We start from the raw sequence: 18,020 nt of genomic DNA, 5'->3' as shown, positions 1-18,020 counted from the left end.
AGTTGGGTAATCACCTAGAGTTTCCTGTATGAGCACCCACGTAGTGCCAGACTCCTCTGTTGCAGTGGTTTTCTCCCTATTTATCTTTCATGTTCAAATTAGCCGTTTGCTACTTTTGTTCAACACAGTTTGTTTTTTATCGACTCTCCTCTCGACTCACTGGCTGTGATGAATCGCTTGGCTTTCTTCTTCTTCGAGTCAAGGTTGGTACCTCTGAGACAAGCGTCTCTCCCCGGCTTGGTAATCAGCGGAGGAGGGTCTCGTATAACTTTGGCATCTGCTGCAACACACGCTGGCCTTTGTTCAGGGTCTTATGTTGCCGTCTGCTGAGGTTTCACCGGCTTTGACCGGAAAGGGCAAGGTCACTTCTCTCCTTGTCACCAACTCGGTATTCGCCGTCTTTCGCCTCCTCTTGAACTGCCGTGCCGAGTTAGCTCTCACGTTGTGCGCTCTGCCTTGCATCGTCCTGTGCTCTTGTTCTCCACCTTTTATCCCTGGGGGGGAAAGGAAAGTGCTGTCAGGTGTGTGTGATTCTGGTCAATTGCCTGACCCTTGTATTGGGACATATTAGGTAACCGGCTCTGGTGTTAATCCATTGTCCTTTGGGTTGTGCGAAAGTGTTCGTGTCCGAAAAGGGGGGGGCAGTGTTTTGGAATATCCTACATGGTAGGATGGGGAAAAGGTTTCAAAGAAGGGGGATACTGCGTCTCACCCATCGGTGTCCCACTCTCACTCACCAAGGACACCCCCCCATCCAGGTGATCCTCTTTCACTGGTCCACCCCTAGGAACTGGATCCAATAGGGATGGCCGTGTCCTGGCCACTTGGATGACAGAACCCAGAGGACCAGCTAGGGAGACACCTTCAGGTTTCTCACAGTACCTACCATGTGTATATTTGTGCAAGTCCAATTAAAAGTGCTTTCACCTCACAGGATCACAGCTATTGCTTTAATAAACTCCTAAAAACACAGTGTGCTTCTTGGTTCATGGTTCTTTTAGTTTTTAACAGTGTTTGAATAACTCCAAAACAACCCTCTTAGCGCGGTCCTCCAGAGTAACACTCCTGGGGTTACGAGACTCTTCTGATTCTAGAAAGCAACTTCTTCGGCAGCCGGGTCAGCTGTAGAGTTCTCATTATGCTATGATGGGAGTTGATTACCTCTGTGTTAGGAGTCTGCATAGGATGACATGACCATCCAGGGTGACAGGCACCTGTGTTTCTGCAGCCACAGCAGAGAGAATACCTGCCTCCCAGTCTAACCTTGTTTAACACCAAGGGCCTGATTTGCAAACATGTTTTAACATGGGAATGTCCCATTGAAAACATTTATGTAAATCAGGCCATTAGTGGTAAACCTTGAGCATACTTTTAATATCTGGTGGTGCATCAAGAGGACCTGTTAGCAAGGGTGCTGAGGGCCAACCCTCTATGATTTGATGGTATAACCCAGGGTTGTCCAAATCCAGTACTCGAGGGCCGGATCCAAGTAGGATTTTCAGGATACCTCTCATTAATATTCAATAGATAAATGTGCACACAAATGATGCTAAATGTATGCACATTTCTTCTCATGAATATTAGTGAGGGATATCCTGAAAACCTGTCAGGTTTCCATCCCTTGAATCTTGGAGTTGGACAACCCTGATTATAGCCAGTCTACAGCACTGTGCACCACTGGGATGCACGAGAGCATGCCATGTGCCATTATGGTTATAATGGTGCAAGTACCCGATTATTCATCGCAAACCCTGACAATAATGACGATGCCTGAACGTATGATGATCAGGTCAGGCGTATGACCAGGGGCGTTGCTAGGGGGGGGGCTAAGGGGGCTATAGCCCCTGATCTTTTGGTTGTAGCCCCGGATAGAATCTCAGGAGCTACAGCCAAAAGACTAGCTAGCCCCCAGTCCCAACAGTTCCAACATCAGCTTAGCCCCGGGTCTTTTCCAGACCGAGCAACTCCCCTGCGTATGACAACAAAACCTGCACGTCATCTGGGTACCTGGGCATATCAAGTCAACCCATGGTAAATGAAGGTACCACCTGGACTGGAGGTGGCAACAGCCGGCAAATGGCACGCGCACCTGCAGCGAATGAGGCTGTGCATAGCCAAGGTTTAAACAGAAACCCAAGCTGTTGGTATTGCCGTTGCTTATTTGGTCTTCTCTTGCAGCCATTATGGGCGTTTATAAGAAGGCATTCGCACACACGCAAGCCTTACACGTTTTGTTCATTACCCGGCATGCACGTCTCCCAATAAGCACACAGTGCTTGTCACTAAAATCCAAAACTCGGAGCAGCAGGGGCCATGTTAACAAAACACACATTTTAACCATGAAATTAAACATTTACCAGCATCAACAGGAAACCATTAATTAGGGCCTCACTATTTATATCTGTGTTGCACCCTGCCATCAATTGTTATGTGTCAACCACACTCCCCATTCATACACTATGAAAGGGGAGTGCAGTGAAAACTCGAGCTAGGGCTGTCTTTTCTTTCCAAGTAGATGGTGAAATAGGAAGTGAGCGCAATTAAAGCATGCACGCCTTTTATTTCTTTTTTTAAAAAAAATTATTATGCTATGTAACAGCTGGAAATAATGGCCAGCGTGCAAATGTTGCTTGCTGCTAATGCCGCAAGTAAAGGGGTCTTTAAAGATACGAGTAGGCGCTGGAGTGGGAAAAAAGCTTTGCCCGTGGCTATTATAATGAAGAAAAAGTATTCCAAATGTGAACTAATGAAGTACAAAGTAATGAATATTTAATTTGTATAATTTACCGAGGTGCTGTTAGGAATCAGAGCTACATACTTCATAAACACCGTGTTCATTAAACCCTAACGGTGGCCTGCATGCAATTACCACGTTTGTTCCTGCAGTGCCACTGCCTGGCGCCGAGGTGAGTGGCAGTCCCCTGGGAGCGCGCGACGCGCGGCGGGGTTAGGAGGGGTTACAAGATGGCGGCTCTGCTGCAGCGTTTGAAAGCGTTACCTGCGAGATAAAAGGCTCGCGCCGGGCGAGGAGAGCGGCAATAAACAGTGCAAGCAAATAGGGGAGATTCTGTCTCATTAGGGCGCCTTGATTGTTCCCGCAGATAGGCCGGGATCAGCGCCATTACTGCCAAGAAATGTAGAGATACAAGACAAAATGGCTTTCTGTGTTTCATAAAACACCGCCAATGGCTCGGGGAGGGGAATAAAAGCTGACAACCTTTGAACAGAAATGAGGCAAACGAGGGCAGCACTGTTTCACTATACTCTGGGGAGATTACTGTGGCCATTTGTTTTGTTGGTTGAATAATTTTATTAAAGTTTTAAAACGTGGCCATTTTTAACGCTCCATCTGAGCTTAAGGTATGTGTAATCGCACCACTTCGGTGGACGTCTGCGCAGGCATGGCTTTACATCCACAAACTGTACAATGCAGCTACAACCAGGGGCAGAGTCAGCCTCAACATTTTGGGAGGGCTGGATGGCAGTTATGATATGATATGATATGATATGGTATTTGTAACGCGCCTATACACAAGTGTTTCAAGGCGCGACGAGGCAGGGAGGGAGGGAAAACAAGGGGAAGACAGACAAACGATCCTACTAGGCCAGGTGTCATTCAGATCGCGCAAGTGCAGGGGTAAAGGGAAAAGGAGAAAGTGCAGGGGGAGGAGGTGGGGGGGAAAGTGCAGTACAAGGTAAGTAGCGTAATAAAATAATAAATAATAAATAAAAAGGGCCAGCTGGTGGCAAGTGCGAGGTAAGTGCAGAGCAAGTGCTGGGAAGGGGGCTGTAGGGATACAGTGACAGTCCCACAGTGCAGGGGGAGCCAGGGAGGCAGTGCAAGTGGAGAGTGGCTGGGCCCTGGACCGAGGTCACTGAGAGTGGCCCAGATGCAGGTTTAATGCAGAATTCAGTGGGGAGTTAGGCAGGTTTAGCAGGGGAGAGGGAGAGAGAAGGCAGAAGCGAAGAGGAAGGTTTTGAGGTGCTTCCGGAACCGGAGATGGTTCTCCTCAAGTTTCAGGGAGGCAGGAAGGCTCTTTTGAAAACTGTTAGTGAGACGGCACATTAAACCTATTGCGCTACCCGTCCTACCGCCCCCTCCCCAAGCCCAGGAGGCGGAGTAGATATTACGCTTTCCTTTGGCCCATTAGATTCCTCTTTCACTCCAGCTCACCAGAGGCATAGCCGCGAATCTGTAACAAGTGGGCCTGGAGCTAATGTAGTAGGGCCACACTAAGAAGATCCCGCACAAGGAAGGGCACTTGTTCTGCCTAGGGTGGCCAATCTTTTGAGATCCTTTATACATCATAACGTCAGTCACGTTTGGCCTGCCCCATTTGTAATTTAAACAATTTGTTAATGGCTCTTCACACCTGGCTTTATTGCAATGTGAATGGTTTGTCCTTGGGAGGTGATGGTCACGTATTTTAACTGGAACCATGACCATCACGACCCCAGGAACAAAGCTTTGGCCCTGGAATGAAACAGGTGTCAGAGCGTTAGCAAGACTAGGACAGCAGCAGCAGCTCGACCTGCAGGCTCAAAAAAGGAGCCGGGGCCGCATAGCCACCCAGAGACAGAAAACTGCATGCCGCAGCGCCGTGGTGTGTAGATGGCCACTTCAGTTTGCAGAGTGGCTGTGCTGGACGCAGGTGGTCCCGACTTGCTGTCTCCCGAGAGTCACACTCCAGGGAACAAAGCAAGTCGGGACAACCTGCGTCCTGCACAGCCACTCTGCAAAGTGCGAGACAGAGTCCCCAAATACGAAACGATCCCGCAAAATACGTGACAGTTGGCCACCCTATTTCTGCCCCCAGCCAAATGCACATGAGTAACAGAGCCTATTGAGGGAGGGTGAACCAATCAAGGGGGGTTGTCCACTTGAGAAAAGTTTTTAAATAGTGGGTTAAAAAAGTGCATTTTTCAGTACACTTTCTGTGATAAATTAGGTAAAAAGCCACACAGTTTACAATCGGTTTTATAGGGTAAGACATAAAAAGTCTGAGATGCCAAGCCACCAACAATACACTAGAGCATTTTCAAACGCATTTTCATAAAGCCTTTGCCCACTATATGCCAGTACTCTGCAAGTGTAAAAAATAATTTTCACATCGATTGTGCTCACACATGTTAATGTTAAAGGATATTTGTACCGTGCACTATCACCACCGGAGTGATCCCCTGGCGCTCAGGCGGCTCTGAAAAGGGGCAGGGGGTGAGTTAGTGGGAACGAGCAGGAAAAGTTCAATAGAGCAGTGATGTGCTGTTGGCAGCCTCAACACGGTTAACACCGTTTGCTGGGCTTGGGGTGTTAACCGGTTGGTAGACGTCATGTGCTGTTGTGCGAGTCTATGGGCCTCATTACGACCCTGGCGGTATGGGTTTAATGGCGCCGGTAAAGGTGCCGGCGCCATTAAACCCATACCGCCTCATTACGAGGTTCCCTCGCGGGACCCGCTCTGGACGTCTAGTCAGACCAGACATCCTATGAGGGTTCTGTGAGGGGACCAGCATGCTAACAACGGGCCCGTTACTAACGGGCCCGTTGTTAGCATCATCCCCATTCCCATTGAGCCCTATGGGGGCTCGAATGGGGATGGTCCGGGTCCAGGTTTCCTGAATGGGGAAATACCAGGCCCTCCTAGGTCGGAATGGCCCAGTATTTCCCCATTCAGGGAACCCGGACCCGAGTTTGGAGGCAGCCATGCCCTTATGAAGGACATGGCTGCCTACAAACTCGTAATGAGGCCCTATGTGTGGTATGTTTTGTTGTTGCAGTGTAGTGAAGTTTTTTGCGGTTTGTTGTGCTATAGGGTTGTGGTTGTGCTTGTTTAGAATTTGAGAGGTGTATGCAGAGGGGGGAAATTGTTAGCGGATAGGTTATTGGCATTGCTATCTAGAAGCAATGTGCTGCATTTCCACGTTGTTTCTAGGTGGTGCGCGCAAACATCATTGCATGGCTAGCTCTGGCACCAGCCGATATTCACTATCCCTTCCATAAATGACGCTCGCCAATATTCCCAACCTTGCCCAAATTTGGCCCCTGCCCACCTTTGGAACCTATGTCTGTGCGCGGCTATCTGGTATCGCGATTCCATCCAAATTTGGCCTCGATAACATTTCCAATTCAGTCCAGACACAGTTTTGCTCAACAACTGCTACTCTATCTAGGTGTGGCAATGGTCGGCATTCACCATCCTACCCCGCTGCTTGCGCAGGCTATCGCTCACAACCCCCTCATCCAAGAGATATATGCCAACACTCACAGCTACATCTGGGCGCGGCATCTGCCATCATTGACAACTCCGTCCGGGCTCTGCGCATGCAAACGTCCATAGCTCTGTCCAAAATGGCAATTGCTAACATTCATAATTCCATACAAGTATGGCACTTGGTAGCGTTCGTGGATTGGTGAGGTTGTACAATCAAGTTGGGCAGGGGTGCGAATTTTGTCCTCATGGGGTAGTCGCTTGTGTCCTATTCAATCTGGCGTTGTCTCTCTTATTATTGTAGGACTTTCCCTAAGTCGCTTCTGGATGTTGTCTGTGTCATCCTAATTTCTGTCAACCTGTTCTCTGAGTTTCCTGTTTGGTTGTTTAGTTGTTTCAATTTGTTTCTGTGCTGTTGAAGAGCCAGGTTTTTAGTAGTTTTCAGAATTGTAGGTGGTCTTTGGTGTTTCTTGTTTCTTTCGGGATGTTGTTCCAGGTTTTTGTGGCCAGGTGGCAGAAGGAGGAGCCTCCTAGTTTTTTCTTGATGAATGGTTTTGGTTCCAGGCGGATTTCATTGCTTGATCTGAGGAGTCTCGTTGCCTTGTAGATTGTTATTTTATTTTGTAGAAATTCTGCTCCCTGTCCGCTGATTGCCCTGTGTGTTATGCACATTGTTTTGAAGGAGATGCAATGTTGTCTGGGAGCCAATGTAGTATTTGTAGCGCTGGGATGATGTGGTCTCTTCTGGATAATTTGAGGAGGAGTCTGGCTGCTGCATTTTGGATGCGTTGTAGTTTCTTCAGGAGGTATTCTGGCATCCCCAGGTAGAAGCTGTTTGCGTAGTCGATTCTTGACATGATGAGGGCGACGATTGTGAGTGTTTTGTGGGTAAAGGAGAGGAAAGGTAGGATTCTTCTTGTTGTGTGAAGGAGGAAGAAGCGTTTCTTGATTATTGCGTTTATTTGTGGTTCTGAGGTTAGGGTGTTGTCCATCAGGACTACCAGATTTTTTACTACCTTAGATGGTGTGGGTGTGGTTACCATTTCTGTTGGCCATGGAATTTAGGTGTTGTTCTCTTGGTTTTTGGATATAATCATAATTTCTGTATTTCCTGGGTTGATTTTTAGGTTGTTGGCGTTCATCCAGTTAAAGACTTCTTTTAGACACTCAATTAGGGTTGAGTGATCTGCTTGAGTGTCTTCGATTTTGTAGATGATTTGAGTGTCGTCTGCATAGTTGTAGCATCTGATTTTGTATTTTCAGAATATTCGGATTACTGGAGTCTGGTAGATGTTGAAGTATAGTGGTGATAGTGAGGATCCCTGTAGTACTCCACAGTCGTTAACTCGTGGAGTAGATGTGAAGGATTTTATCCATACGGTTTCTGTTCTGTCTGCTAGGAATGATTTACTCCAGAGTAGTGCCATGTGCGTCATACCTATATCTTCCAATCTTTTGGTTAGGGTGTCATGGCTTACTGTGCCGAAAGCTGTGGAGTGGCCGAGCAGAATGAGAGCTGTGGTTGTGTTGGAGTCTGCGTTTGTTTTTAGGTCGTCCCAGATGGATAGTAGTGCTGATTCTGTTCCTCTTGCGGGTCTGAAACCGACATGTTTGGTCTAGCAGGTGGTGTTTTTCTACATGTTCTTGGGTTAATTTGTATACATAAGTTTCTAGGAGTTTTGCCATGTAGGGAATGTTTGAAATCGGTCTGTAGTTGGAGAGGTCTTCCACTTCACCATTTGTGTTTTTTAAAAGTGGTTTATGCTGATTTGAAAGATTGTGGTACAGTTCCTGTTGTGAGAGAAAGATTTAGGAGGTTTCTGAAGTATTCTTTTTTATTTTTTTTTTTATTTTACTTGTGTATAATCACAACAAATGATTTTTACAAGAAGGCGTCATTTGATGAAAGTACAGATTAAAGTTTATAGAGCCTGAGTCAAGGCGTGTGGGACGCAGTAGTTATCTCAAAGTTTGTCTGTGGCGTAATCATCTATTGTTAAATGCGTGAACATTGAAGTTCGACGGCCAGAAAGGCGACTAGGTTGCGACGTTGATTTTTGTAAAGGCTGCTTCCATTATTTTGGCCGTGACGGCAGCCCAGCGGGATTTTTCGCCAGATATCAAGCGGTACCACCACGTTTGCTCATCTATCAGAACCGAGTCGAGCCATAAGGGAGTGAGAAAAGCTGTGCGAACTTGAGTTAAGGCGGGGCAGTTTAGGAGAAGGTGGCGAATGTTCTCAATAGAGTCCGGAGTTTTACGCAATCTGCACGAGGTAACGGTGGCCAGCCTTCTCATCCCTAAGATTTCTCGAGTATGGAGCAAGTTTAGGCGCGCTCTTAGAAATGTTTAATGTAGTTTTTTGTCCGGAAATCTCAGACAGTATGCCACGGGGAGTTTCAATTTATTGTAAGTCGGTGGAAGATGGTTTAGGAACTTGGTTGCTACGGCTTTGTCGATAGTACTGATCCAGTCTTGAAGTTTCAGTTTTTCGCTGACTCTTTGCGGGTTCATGATCAGGTCGTTTAATGTGCATTGCAGATCCTCCAGTTTGGTTTTTTGGAGGTGTACCCATTTTTGAGCAGCTTTGCAGTTCGTTGATTCCAGTTCCTGTCCAATGAGGTTGAGAATTGGCAAGCCGTCTTTGATTAGGGTCTTCCTGAAGAGGGCAAGTGAGGCCCCGCTGACGGTGGCGCTTAGCGATAGAAGGCCCAGCTCTCTTCTGATGGCTTCGATTGGGATGGCGGTGGGTAGGCGTAGGAGGGATTTCCAGATGTAGCCCTCCAGTGTCCTCCATAGTTGGGACGGTACAGTAAACATGGCGTCCATGCCGTAGGTCAGTGCTGGCACCATTTTTCCCTTATAGAAATTAATGGCCGGCACTAGCGAGAATTTGCCATACTTTCTATCAATCGCTCTTAGTTGGGAAGTCAGTTGTTTGGTTTTGGCCCACAGATGTTGTTGCATTTTAAGTTCCTGCGAAGTCCCGTCGATGATCACTCCTAGATATTTGAAATGAGGGACCACTTCGATGTTGGTTTTACACACTGACCAGGACTGGTTTTTTTTCTGGGAGCGGCCAGATCTAGAGAGGATCATGATTTTGGTTTTTGTCTGATTGATCTGGAGATTGTTGGTGCTCATATAGACTGCCAGGTTATCCAGCTGCCGCTGGAGGCCGATCGGAGTTTGATCAAACAGATGATGTCGTCGGCGTAGAGAAGACAGGAGAGGGTGCAGTTACCAAACTTCGGTGGAAAGCTGCGGACCCGGGCTTCCGAGTCTTTGTAGTCCCCCAAAAAAGCCACGAAGAGCGCCGGATCCAGGGGGCAGCCTTGCTTTACTCCTCTGTGTGCTTGGATTTCTTTAGACAGTGCTCCTTGTCTATTCAGCCGGACATTGAGTGTAGTGTTGGTGTGAAGGGCTATTATCGGTTGTAGGACAGCGTTCGGGCAATTCCAATTTTCCAGCTTTCTCCACAGTCTTGGCCTCTCGACTTTGTCGAAGGCCTGTGAGAGGTCGATAAACGCTGCGTAGACTGTGGGGGAACCTTGTTTTATTTTGGCTTTCAGGATGGTAAGTATAAGGATGTTCAGTGCAGTGCCGCCATTTTTCTTGAAGCCTAGTTGGAAAGGATCGCTGCAGGGAGCCGTTTTCGCCCATCGGTTGAAGTGGTCCAAAAGAAGAGTCGCGAAGAGTTTGCCCATGATGTCCAGTAGGGCAATTGGACGATAGTTTGCGGGGGCTTCCCTGCTTCCTTGTTTAAAAATTGGAATGATGGTTGCTTTGCACCACGATGTTGGGATCTTTCTGGTGGATCTGCAATGCTCAAACAAAATGCCGATGAAGGTGGCCCATTCAGTGAGGTGTTTCTTTAAGTCTATGTTCGTCAGGCCGTCCGGGCCTGGGGCTCTTGACGCTTTTAACTTTTGAATGGCTGCACTTATGTCCGCTGGGGCTGACACGTCTATCCAAGGGGCTGCGGTGGTATCGAAAGACATATTCATTGCAGGAATCGGGCTGGCGAAGAGATCAGTAAAGAAAGTGACCCAGGCTTGTTCCGGGACTGAATTAATCATGCTTGAGGCTGTGGTTCCTTGAGAGGCGTTTATCAGGGACCAGAAATCCGCTGTTTCTTTGCCGTTAAGACTCTCAGCATTGATTCAGCGTCATGTTGGTATAAAATAGCTCGGCGTGCTCTGATCCATGATTTGTAGATTTTGTTTTCGTCTTTCCAGCAGTCCCATGCAGCAATGGTGTTATCTGCCTTGGCGCGTCTTCTGAGCTTTCTCAGTGCGTTTTATTTTAGTGCTGTTTGTTTGTCATACTGGTGGTTGTAGGCTTTTGGGATCGGCAGACCAGATGACGCGTGATGCTTGTACTTGAGAAGCATAGGCAGGTAGTTCGACCTTGGGGATGGGTCGAGAAACAGTTTAGTCCCAATTTCCGAGACATACTGTTGGGTGATCGATCTGATGTTGGCCGATGTCAGACGAAGGCGCGTTTGTTGGGGATTCGTTTCGACCGATGATAGGTAGCGAGATGGGGTGCGGCCGGTAGAGGGCCACGATACAGTTAACATGTTGTGGTCGCTTGATAAAGTTTTGACTACTTGAAAATCTTGGATTACTGCGCACAGTGCTGGGGAGGCAAAGATGTAGTCTAGAGTGGTGATGACCGGCCTCTCTCCCAGGTCGGTAAGTGGGACTGCCCTTCCAGAATCCAGGCAGCGTTGTGCAGGTTCCTGGATGCCATAAGGGTCATACAAGCTTGACCCCTAAGCTCCGCTTCTGTGGTGTCGGTGGAATTTGAAGGGATGTCTTGGGGTTGTATGCACTTCTCGTTGAGATCTCCACAGATAGGTAGAAAAGGAGTGTTCCATTCAGTAAGGATCTCGTCGATGGCCTCAGCCATAGTTTGGCAAAAGAGTAGTGTCGATGTCCTTTGAGAATTCCAATATGTAGTAATCATAGCGAGTGGCAGTGATGAGCGTTGCTTTGCACATTGTTTCGGGAATTCAAGCGCAGTGTTCCATTCGATTAAGACCGCCAACACCTCGTATGATCTTGCTGTTGTTTTGATGAGTTTTAGGTTTTGGTCTGACCGAATTCCAATAAGGAGACCTGCTGAGGGGCGGCCTAACAGACCCTTGACAGCTGGCGAGATCACGATGTCGTGTCCGTCCATTGACGGTTTGTCCTGGAGCCATGTTTCCTGTAAGCAAAATATGTTGAATTGACCCAGGTCGACAGTGTTGTGATCAGTTAGATGGGCATGTCCTCTAGTGTTCCAAGAGGCCAACGATAAGGACTTTTGGCGAGATTGAGTGTTGGCTTCTTTTGGTAGTTGCTATTTAAGGCGATTTGAGGATAAGGCACCCTTTATCCATTCCCATGGGCCGGCTGGAGTTGTAGATTTTTTGAGGGCGATCGGCGGAGATGATTTAAATTGCACACGGAATCTGTAGTTGGACGGGTCTCTTCGCGGGGACTGATCTCTCCAGCTTTGCTTTCTTTGATCCGAACGGGATCTGTGGTTTTGAGAATGGGGCAGGCGATTCGTAGATGTTTCTTGTCTGCCATTAGTAGAATGGTGAGTTTTCAGTGATGTTCGATTCAGATCAGGGTAGCCACGTGATGGGCTTGGAGGACGGCCAGATGAGTCTTGGCGCGTCTTCGGGGTCCTTCATGGGGCTGTAAAGTGAGACTTCAGTTTGTTTCTTCGATCAACATGTCGTTGGGATGGACTGTGGTCGCTGAGTCGTCCTTTTTTAGGATGTGTTCCCTTGGTGAGGTTCTTAGGATCCAGAGTTTTTAGTTTAGAGAGCAGCAAGCCTTGCACTTTTAGAACTTCACCGGCTTGGCGGCATATGTCTTGGATTGCGGAAGAATAGATGTGAAGATAGGCTTTTGCCTTGTTATCTCTATGGTAAGGCTCGACCCTCTTAAAGTCTTCCGAGTTTAATTTCTTTAGGGAAGGTACAGACGATGTTATCTTTAACACAGTTCTTCTGTTCAAGATGACATACTTGTCTTTGCTGGAAATTTGCTCTATTTTGAAGAGACGGGTGGAATTGTCCTTCGTATGGTCAACGTGTTTTTCTGTTTGGTTTCGGGCTGTGCGAGCCCCTGGCGGAGGAGATCTCGTTGCTTTGGTTCTTGGTCTAGATCTGCTTTGTAGGTCAGGCGAAAGTCTTGGAGGATCGTTATTGTGAAGGCCCTGGGTGGCTTTGTGAGGACTGAGAGCCACTGATGAACGGGGTAGAGAGTCCGCTGTAGGTTTAGAGTTGTGGGGAAGGGGAGATGTTGCTGGGATGTTGCGTTTAATAGGTCCTTTCTCAGGCGATACTTGAGCGTTGTGAGGCGATGCAGATGATGGGAGACTTGAGTTTAGGCAGTCTTCTGTTAAGATGGGGGACTTGGTCAGGTCCGTCACGGAACCCGCTCGAGTGAGACCATGAGCTGCACTTCCGGGAGCTGTATGATGATTAGGCGTCAGTACCACAGATTCAAGCTTGCGTTGGGTTGATTGGCGAGCTGAGTCGGGTGGTTGGTCATTCGTAGCTAGCTTTAAGACTTTCTTGCGTGTGGTCATGCTTACACTTGGAGATGGTTGCGCTTTGTTTGCAAAAATTGGAGCAAATTCGTTAAGCTGTTTAAGCTGGGTGGTCTGAGTTGACTTGTGCATTGTTGGCTCTGATGGAGAACCTTTTTTGGAAGAAGAGGGAACCGAAAGCGTGGCCGACGCGAGGACTGCCTCATGTTTTGATGTGTGCGGAAGGTCATACTTCAGTTCGATGGCAGTTATGTAACCTTCTAAGAAGGTTAGCTTTGACTGTATGCTCGCTAGGATGGCCGTGTTGTCTTTTGAGACGTCACTTAGCGTTTCATAGAGTTTGCAGAATGGGGCCATAGAGATGGTTATGGGTGACATGATTGTGGTCAGATCCTTTCTATTGTTAGGCGACTCTTTGTGAGGAGGTGAGGGGAAGTCCAATCTTCTTCCACTCTTCGCTGGCGTATCTCTTGATCCTAGAGATGTAGGGTTCGCCAATGAATGCCTGCGCCTGGGGTTGGAGCCTCCAGTGTCAGGCGAGTTGGAAGGCCTTGGTGCTGCTTCTCTCGTTTGGGAATTGAGGTCGTCCCAATATGAGGTCTGAGATGAGGGAACTTGCTGGTTAGCAGTGGGGATGGAAGTAGTTAAATGGTTATTTGCCCACGATTGGGGGGACATTTCTCTTTGTGGCCCAGCTTTTGGCTGCAATAGGTCGAGAATGTCCAAGAGACGCTTATGTGGCGGTCGAGTGTTATTGATTGGATCAGCAATTGAGGAGACCACCCGCCTTGGAGTGGGTGGTGGTGGGGACTTTGCCTGGGAATCTGGAGGTAAAGTTGGAATAGTGTTAAGCGGGCAGACAAAGCCCGAATGAGGCAGGACTGGCGCGTCCGGTAAGGATCCGAGGGGGGGAGTGATTTGTGGTGGGACTTGCCCGACTGAGGGGAGCTGAGTGTCGTTAACAGCGGTAGTTTTCCTGGATTTAGGCGCTGGAGGGGTCTCGTCAAGAGCTTCCAGGATTTCCGCGTCTGAAAGTTCGGAATCATTAGATAGTTTCCTTTTGCCTTGTGTCTTAAAAAAGTTCAGCAATGCAGTTGACAGAAGCGGGGTGGAGAGAGCAAGTTTTGCGTAGTCCTTCTTTCTTTGGCCTTGTTGTGAGGCGACCTTTTTGATCTGACTGTTGGTTTTTGGAGGGATGGTCGATGGGTTTTGCTGTTTTTTTGTAAAGACAGGCGCTTTATTGTTTGTGGGTGATACAGCCGTAGGCTTGGGTGCAGGTTTGCCTTTTTTCCTGTATATTGGTCTTTTTTTGTTTTGGTTGGAGGTAGGTTTGCGACTGAAGTTGTCCGATGTAGCAGAGGAGTTGTCGGAGTCTGAATCACGAACTTCCTCTAGCAGAGGGTTCGAAGGAGAAGGTTGGTTGTGAATATCTGAGGACGTGACAACAGACGCCCTGCTTTCCAGAGTTCCATCTAAATGTGAAGGGGGCAGTGTGGCCTCTGCCGTCAAAGGCGGCGCGGGTGAACTGATTGTGGGATAGAGGGCAGCCTCCTCGGTTGCACCGGATGCAGGTAGGTTCCGTGGGTGGACTGCACCGACGGGCCGGGACTACCCAGTCGGTCCTCCAGAGCCGGGTGAATCAGGGCCATGGTGATCTGGTGGGCCGGGCTCTTCTGCAAGATGCAATGTTGCTCCAGGTCGGGCAGATTGATGTTAGGCTGGGCAGGGCGCGAAGCCTCCAGAGGAAGCGGGGCCAGTGCAGGTCCGCCCATTCCCACTTGTGTGTTAGACGAAGCAGAGGTGGCCCACGGCTCAAGCATGGTGGCCGGGGACGTAAGGAAATAAGCGTCGTGTGCGGCTGCCATCGGCGATGAGGCCGCCCTCAGACCCCCTGGCAGGGGCCCTCCGGCCTGCCGCACAGGACGGGTCACTCGCCGAAGCGGTGAGGGGGCGGCCGTCACCGGGTGATGATGCCGGACATTGCTTTTGGCCTGGGAGAGGACCGTGTCTTTTGTCTATGAAGACCTTAGCGATCGGGGAGATCCGTGGGTCTCTGATCAGGACGGGTGAAGTCGCTGCAGGGATAGTGCCTTGGGCCAGTGGGTGGGTTGATGGCTTTTGGCCGCGACCAGTTCCGTCAGCAGGCAGTAGCAGATCAGAGTGACCCTTTTTTGTTTGTTTCCCAGGTTTTGCTGGGGGGTCGGGTCGTGGTTAATTGCAGCTTGCGCAGACACCAGCGGCGGGACGAGGCCAGCCTCGTTGAGAGTCACGGGCGGAGTCAAGGTAAGTAGGGTCTTTTTCATGTGGCTCCTTAGTAGACGCTGATCCGAATCTTCCTCCATCTCGGGTGAAGGGTGGAGAGGGGACAGGAGAGGGAGGAAGGGGGAGGGGGAGGGGGGGAAGGACAGAGGTCCGGGAGGGAAGGGGGGGAGGGGGAGAGCAGGACAGACAGGTAAATGGACAGAGGGGAAGGAAGGGATGGGGAAGGAAGGAAAAGGAAGCGGCAGAGGAAGGCACAAAGTTTTTTTGCAATTTGTAGCAGTTCAGAAAGGATGTTCAAAGGAAGGTGCTGATGGACAATGGGCGCCTACCTCTGTATCCTTGGAGTAGCCTTGATGCGGCAGTCAGCCAGTCAGCCCCCAGCTCCCGGAGCGGACTGGGGCAGACTGGAATTCAGCTCGGAACTCCGCGCGCGCTCCGCGCGGAAAAGAGTTTTTAAAGGTGGTTGACCTTGCACTTTTCTTAAAGGTGTACACAATAGTACACAGTAGATTGTAGGTCTCGGCAGCAGAGAGCAGAAAGCACATCCTGACTGGGACTGGGACTGGGGCAGACTGGAACTCAGCTCGGAACTCCTGAATTTCTGAAGTAATTTCTAAGTAATTTCTGAAGTGTTCTTATGGTGTTCGTTGTGCGAGGATTGATTTGTATATGTCAGGGGGGCAGGGGTCCAGCATGGGTGATCCCGCTTTCTTACTGTGTTTTACCAGTTTGGCGAATGCCTCTGCTGAAATTTTCGGGGAAGTTTTGGAGTTTGTGTTGTGGCTCTTTGTTAGGTCTGGTTGGGTGAGTGTAGTGGTTGGTTGGTCTGTTTTGTATGATTTGTCAGTTGTTGTTGATTTTGTTCTTCAAATGGTCTGCCAAGTCGTTGCAAAGTTTCTCGGACAGGGTTGGAGAGTTGTCGCAACCAGGTGGGTTTCTCATTTCTTTAATGATGTTGAATATTTCTTTCTGTGTGTTGGTGGCATTGGTGATTCTGGCATCATACTGCCTTCTGTTCGCCTTTTGAATTTCCTTCTCATATGCGCGGATTTGTTTCTGGAACAGTGTTTTCTTGTCTTGGTTGTACTCTTTCCTCCATTCCAGTTCTAACTTCTTGTTGTTCTTTTTCATGGTGCTTAGTAGTGGGGTGAACCATTTTGCAATTGCTCTTTTTTTGAGGGGGTAAATGTTTTTTCTGGGGCAATGTTTTCAATTGTGTCAGCAACCCATTTGTGGAGTAGCTCTGCTTTCCCGTCTAGGTTTGCCAGCTCTAGTTCTGAAGGTTTGGTCATTTCCAGTTGTTCCATTAGGTTGCTTGCTTTGATGGTTTTCCAGTTTCTTTGTGTGATGGTTGTGAGCTTGGGGGGCTGGGTGTGGACTTGAGTTGGTAGTGTGATCACGAATGGGATGATGAGATGGTCGCTCTACAGTATTTGTATCGGTGGTGCAGTGGTGATAGGTTTTTTTCTTGGCGAAGATTGCGTCAAGGGTATGTCCTGCCGAGTGCGTTGCCCCTTTGACCAACTGTTGTCGTTTCATGGTTGTTAGTTGCCCAATTAGTGAGTTTTGGGAGTTGGCGTGTTTTTCTTCGAACCAAATGTTGAAATCTCTGATGATTATTAGATGTTCATACTCAGTGACTACGTTGGTGATGGCTTCTATGAAGTTGTCGACGAAGGTTGCATCGTATGTCGGTGGTCTGTAAACCAGGATGAATGTAATGTTTGCTTTTGGATTCGCCGATGTCCATTCTGGTGCACCTATATATGCCACTATTCCCACACAGGAAAATACTCATGTTTGCTTTGTCCATAATGCCAGTAATGATACTATAACAAAGCATGTTTAGGCGGGCTCTGCCAATGCATGCCAGTATCCCCATGTAAGAACATACTCCTGTTGGCTTTTGCCTTAATGCCATGCCACAATAATAAAACATATAATTTCTAGCTATACAAACCCCCCACTCCCCATATAAACTCCCCATATAAGAACTCTCATCGTGTATTTGCTCCTAACAGCAGTAAAAAGTGTCATGACACAGTAAAAAAAACATTGCTTTGAAGGCTGCACGAATGCCCTCACCCCAATGTAAGAACACATGTTGCCTTTGGCCTGAACACCAGTAATAAACTGCAATGACACAGTAAGAAAACATGCTCTTGTTGGTTAGATGGTAAGATAGCTCAGCGGCCTGAGTGCATGCTGTTGTAATCCGAGTGTGATTCGCAGGTTCAAATCCCGTCAAAGCCAACTCAGCCTTTCATACTTCAAATAAACCTCCCTGATCTCTACAGACCTTGTATGATTATGTTGATTTTGCACCTCTCTCTTGCCCTGTGCTGTACTGTTTTCCCTGCTCACCAAGTTGTACCGGCGCCGTGATACTTACGGGTTTGTGCTCTGTCAGTAAATCCAATAAATAAATAAAGCTCATTAAATGAGTGCAAACTTCGGTTGGGTGATGCATTTTATGTAAATATGTTCTGCCACTCTTGGTATTCAGGAGAAAACCTGGGACCCACAAGAGGTGGAGGTTTGAATTAGGAAGAATTTTGTGCACAGTAGGAAGACAGCAGAGGGCACCTCAAGGCATAGATTTACTAGAAAGTGGCAGGTTTGGATGCTGCTTAGTGGTATCGATTAGAAGCAAGATGCCACTGACAGGCAGTGGTGCACACGTGGCAAAAGTGCCCTGAACACTGGTACTCGCAGCAATGCATCAGTTGCTTGAGGCGAATTGGTGATGATAACTCGTGGGTCTTGATCAAGCGTTTTTTTTATGTAAGGGAAAGGGAGGCTGGGTTAGAACAAGACTCAATGAATCACCATAGTTGTCACAAAATGGCACACATAGTGTGGTTGTTGTGTTATTTAGGCGCTGTGCAGTGCGACTCAGTAGTGATGAGAAGGGTATTAGCGTGATTGACCTAAAACATTTGACCTAAAACATTTGATCGGATTTTTCTTGACCTTTTTTTCAGTCAAATTTAA

This window comes from Ambystoma mexicanum, chromosome 12 (genome assembly GCF_040938575.1).
Source record: "Ambystoma mexicanum isolate Mex_15411 chromosome 12, UKY_AmexF1_1, whole genome shotgun sequence".
Classification (NCBI taxonomy): Eukaryota; Metazoa; Chordata; class Amphibia; order Caudata; family Ambystomatidae; genus Ambystoma; species Ambystoma mexicanum.
Note: the sequence above shows the minus strand (reverse complement) of the source record.